The sequence below is a fragment of the Dryas octopetala genome, chromosome 1, assembly GCF_963921425.1.
Source record: "Dryas octopetala chromosome 1, drDryOcto1.1, whole genome shotgun sequence".
In the NCBI taxonomy this organism is placed as follows: Eukaryota; Viridiplantae; Streptophyta; class Magnoliopsida; order Rosales; family Rosaceae; genus Dryas; species Dryas octopetala.
The window spans coordinates 14,321,384-14,327,383 of NC_141366.1; positions in this window are offsets into that span (position 1 = coordinate 14,321,384).

Below are 6,000 nucleotides of genomic sequence, written 5' to 3' on the forward strand. Positions count from 1 at the left end.
ATTAATATTATTAGTTATGGCTGGGACTTTTTGCCGTCGTTGAATTTAATTAATTATTTTTTATTGGCTTTGGTGGTCATGACGCATAACATATGTCATATACGAGTCCAATCAGTATATAACTAAAAAACAAGGAAACACCTAAAACGTCACATAAATTCAGATTGAGATTCCTTTATGTATTTAATTGTTTTTACTTGTTTTAATTTATACATGTATTATAAATTTAAGAATTATTAATTGATGAATATGAAAAAAATGTAATAAATTAATTTATCTTTTCTTTTGCTCACACATCATTTAATTTGCAATACACTTTTATAATTAAAAATTAAACAAAAAAATCACATAAAAAACAATCCGATTACCATAAATCTACCATCATTCAGGAAACTGCCAAAGATATTCAAGAATTAATTGTGCTCCACATCGATAGAGCAAATGTATTGAAAAAAAAAAAATCAAATAATCAAGTGCATCTTTCTTTTTGAGCTTATCAATTATTATTACCCAAGGTAGAATTATTAGCTTCTTTTTTTAACCCAAGGGAGATTGTTTGTGTGGGTTGGGTGTTATTATTTGGGATGAGAATGGTACCCTAGTTTTGGGTTTCTCTAAGCAGCTCCCTGCTGGGACTTTTGCGCCTAAAGTTGTTAAACTCTATGCTGTATGCTTTGGCTTGCAGCTTGCTATGGGATCGGATCGCATCCCTTTGTCCTAGAGACTGATGCCAAAGAGGTCGTTACAGGTTTACATGCTTGTAACCCTTCCTTGGCTGCTGATGGAGTGCTCTTTGATGAAATTAAAATGTTAGCTAGTAACTTTGAATCTCTGAGTTTTAATTTTCGTTCTTGTAATATTTGTAGCCGTGTAGTGTATGCCCTACCCAAATTTTCTTTCTCTAGTTCAGATAAACTGGTTTGGGAGTCTTAGCTGGTTGGATGGTATTGATCTAGATGATGATATGTAACTGTTGCTAATGTAATGAAGCTATCTCCATTCATTAAAAAAAAAAAAAAAAAACCTAAGCAGTTATTGGCCATAAAAACAAAATCAACCTTAGTTGAATAAGAAGCTCCAAATTCCCATAAAACCCTTTGATTTGAAGCACATGATTCCAAAATTATCTCCACCATGGGATCACCCTTTGCCTGGAATAATAATCTGTGAGTGGTCTTGTCTACCCAGTATCGCTAACCAGACTTTTGCCCTTGTTTTATGCAAACATTTAAACTGTCATTTTGTGATCTTGTCATAAATAATCCCATGTTTCTTAACCACTTTAATTTGTAGTAAAAATTGGTATATCATATAAATAGTTTTATATATTCAATTTTTAAGTGTATATATATATATATATATCAGACCCTTTCTATTGAGATATATCTCAGCTTATTTATGTTGAGATATGATCTTATTGAAACCCATATGAGTCATTTTGTGTCATTTATTCTATGAATTACTCTCGAACCAGTTCACATGACATACAAAATCATATTATAGATGAACTCCCGTAGAGGTACTAGATATCTTAATGATTTGTTAATCAATCATTATTGACTTTGCATCATGCTTATCAGCTTATGACATTCTTTGGTTGAAGATTTTATGCTGATTTTCTTTGCATAAAGAAAACACTATACTATATATTATCTGTCAATCATGCCCCATTAAAAGGGCCTAAACCTACCCAGTCCAATTAGTTGTTGGGCACCAATCTATTCACCAACAGGGAATCTAATTGAGGTACCACATTGGCTCTACACGTGCCACATATATCCACTTTCTAAACTTCAACCTCTTGAGTCTTGAGGGTTTAATTAATTAATTTATAGCTAGAAGAATAAATTAATGATAGCTAGACAAGTCTATATTCCTAACATGAATGGTAACCAAAATGTGGGTGACTCACATATAGGTCCCCAAGGGCAGGACAACAAATTGCTATATTAGTTTAGTTTGTACAAATTTGAGGGGGTGATGGGTCACTTTCTAATGACATGGAGCTAGACCAGATCGAAGTGGTCGATTGAGGGCACTACTTTTGGTGGGTCCAAACGAACACATGATTCCTCGAGAAATTGTTCCTAAATTTAGGTCGAATGCTTTGTATGTTCCTTTTCAAAGATGTAATCTAATCATGGGTTTTGATTTTTCTTTTTTGTCATAGTTAGAGGAATGGTTCTTTCAGGGTTCAATTATCATACATTGTTGGGTATATACTTAGCTTGTTAGCTATAGAAACATACGAATGAAATTAATGGCACATGGGCATTCATGCACGTGTGCCCTACCAATTGCTTTGCACATGCCACCACATGCATGTTTGGTTGGGTACACAGATGAATGAGTCACCAAACCCAAACCCAAACTTTGGTTTTTTTTTTTTTTGTCTCTAATTATAAAAAAGTAAATTTTTAGAAAGAGAGAAGAAGCTGAAATTTGTGTCTGATCGTACCACTTGAGATTCCAGATCTGATGTAAAGGACTAATTTGACCTATTTTTAGAGTCGTGATCGAGCTATGAAGTTCATTCTTATAAGTACGTACAATATTTTTGAAATAATTAGAATATCTAATCCAAAATGAAGATATCGATCACTATACAATGACCAATAACTTTTGATTTATCCTAAATTATTTGTCTTTTTGCGTTATAGTCAAGATCTACAGCCAAACCATAAGGTACTGTCCTCGAAAGCGCCATGGGGGCAACTCCATGGCTCTCTGCAAAGGACCTCCAAGTTAAGCAATGCCCTCTCAAATGTATGATCTTCAATGACATGAGAAATGGTTAGACTTTCTAGATCCTCAAACTTTTTTCTTCAGAATTATTAACTTAATTTAAGTCTTCAGCGAGATAGCCAAAGCGGATTTTTATTTTCAAATTTTAAGGATAAAATTGGATTAAATATTAAAAAGAAAAATCCAAGTGACCAGCTTGAAATTGAAATAGCACTACCCATTACAAAATGCTGGTATTTTTGTCCGTTTGAGATAGTTGTACGTTGCAGCACAGGCCATGCATGACCCCATAGCAATCAATACACATTGCTAGCTCCTGCCAAAAATGGACTTACCATTAGAAACGAGTCCTGTAAATATGTAGCACATATATGTGTATAAGTGTCTAATTTATGAAGAAAACAGGAACAGTGATGCGTCGCTAGCACATAAACATGGTGCACATGCTTGGCCACCAATGACAGTGATTGCATGGTTTATTGGATCCCCTTCTACCTAGTTGAACCAAGTGTTGACTTTCTTGACAATGAGAAGAGTAGTTTAAACCCTTATAAATCATTATGCAAGGCCTAATATTTTCGATTTGAGATCTTTCTTTCAACACGCCCCTTCGTGTGTGACATCATTCAAGTCTAACATATGAATAATTTATATTAGGTGACATGGGAACACGTATTTGTGGCCGTTACACCTAACACGTAGATAGTCTGCTCTAATATATATTATGAAGGAATCTAAATATTCATTTCAAAAGCAATTGGAAATAAAAAAAATAACCTAAACCCTTATAAATTACTATACAGAACCTTACACTTTCGATGTGAAATTTTTTTTCTAAACACAAAATGTGTGTTATAATCAATTTCATGCGGTACCAGATGTATATGTCCATATAAGTACTAGTGAGTAGTGGCCTAGATCTTTTCGGTTTAGGGAAAGTAATTACGGACAAGAAGTTGTCCTAGGGTTCACCCTGTCCTGACTTTCACAGTGCAATGTGATTGGAACCATTGCAAGTGGCTTAACTGTCTTCTCAATTCCCCAGGCTATATGGCATGTTAGCTATTTGTCCGTATGCAGTCAAGGATTTAGAGGGCTGCTTCAAAAACCAGTCTGTCTTTTATTGATCAAAGAATAATGCTATTTGTACTATTTCAATAATTATATTGTATAGCATTTTTTTTAATATAAATGTAACTTATTTATGTAAATATTATACAGATGAGTTTTATCTTTATTAAAAAAGAAATGATACACAAAATAATCAGAATGATACAAATAATTTTATTCATGTCCAAATTAAAGGCAGAGAGAAATACACTATGCTACAAGCATTCTAAAATATTCCACCAAATTACGTAGAGTAATAATTGAGAAAGTGCTTTACCACTTCGAGCTAAAAATCTCCACCACTACATATATAGGTTCAAAACATTGCGTGCCTCTCTTTTTTTCCAGGTTTCTGGGTAGACAACTTCATTGCCAAATCAAGTTTGTTAGTGGCATTAGGCTTCTTTACAAGTAGTAGGCCTCAGCAGCTTGATGACTTCCATGTCCCTCAGTTAAATAAACTGATAATTAATCAACGTATCATCCTTAGCTAAAGAGCCAGCTGATGACCAAGCAGCTGTGGTTTTCATCTAATGGATTAAGAAGATGGATGATGATTAATGTTGTTAATTAATTTCAGAATTAGAGATTTGGATAATCTACTTGTCTTATTTTTATTTATTTTAATTCTAACCGTGTAATATAAATTCAAAGATTTATGTAATTCCATTCATACTTAAAAGTGCTACTATTTTATTTCATCTCAGTTGCTTCATATTTTTGCTTAATAAATATACGGTTATAAACAAAAGTCAAACAAAAACAAGTTAAAAAAACAAGAAAATAATTTGGATTTCAAAATTTGTACGATTCATCTCTCAAATATTTGTGATCAATATAATAGTATAAATAGTCAATGCCATTTTGATTGGTTATGGACCTATGGTTTCTTTAATTAGGTAAAAATTTGGAAATCAAAACCAGAATCACAATGTATTTAATTGTTAAAAAAAAAAAGTGTTCAGTTTTTTAAGAGATAAATCCAAATATAAGTGTAAAACCACCCTACTTACAGGGAGGGTGCATGTAGATTTGGCCCAAGAAGCTAGTGAGGGAGTCAAAATCCCTTAACGAAAATTAAGTGGCAGTCTAAGGCTTTTGTAACTCAGTTTTTCAGCTTTCATTCCCTCTGGCTATTAAGATGTTTCGGTTGGTCAAAAGTATGGCTATTAACATTACAAGTTTCTTTTCAAGCGGATACAAGAATGACAAGTATGGCTCATTCTTCAACCTTAGGTTAAGATGTGACGAAAGTATCTCCAGACGTTGAATGTTGAACAAGATATTCTACAATGTGTTGGGCTTACAAGACTAGGGTCCCGGTTAATTTGTCACTTTCGCAACTAGGAATGTTGTCTAGCTTATAAAAAACTTATCTAATATTATTATGTTCTATCTTATAATTAAATATTAATATTTTTTTCTGAAACTGAATTTTCTTGTACCAAGGTCTTTTAGAAAGAAAAAAATTAGGGTTAATTAATTTCAGTTCAGTACCTCAATTTTGCTTCAAATTTTAATTTAGTACCTCATGTTTAAAATCTTGCAATGTCATACCTCATCTTTCCAATTTGTTGCAATGTAATACTTCCGTTAGTATGGCTGTTAAGAGATCTCTTAAATGCTGATGTAGCACTTACATGACACTTCCACAATGATGACTGGATGTCACGTGGTCTGATAACATGCTACTTCATGCCACGTGACATAAAAATAATTAAAAATCTAGAAACATGGCACGTAATTATTAATTTTTTTTCTTTCAATTTTTAGATTTTAAATTATTTTTATGCCATGTGGCATAATGTGTCATGTTGTTAAACCACGTGGTATCCAGTCAGCATTGTGGGAGTGCCACGTAAGTGTCATATCAACATTTAAGAGATCTCTTAACAGTCGTACTGACGGAGTATGACATTGCAACAAATTAGCAAAATGAGGTATGACATTGCAAGATTTTAAACATGAGGTACTAAATTGAAATTTGAAGCAAACTTGAGGTACTGGACTGCAATTAACCCTCATTTGTACAAGAAAATTCAGTTTCAGGAAAAAATAGAAAGATGGAGAGATGACCTAATAATTCAATTTCAGTTTCAGGTCTTTTAGAAAGAAAATTCAATTTTTCTCCATTTTCCCACGCAC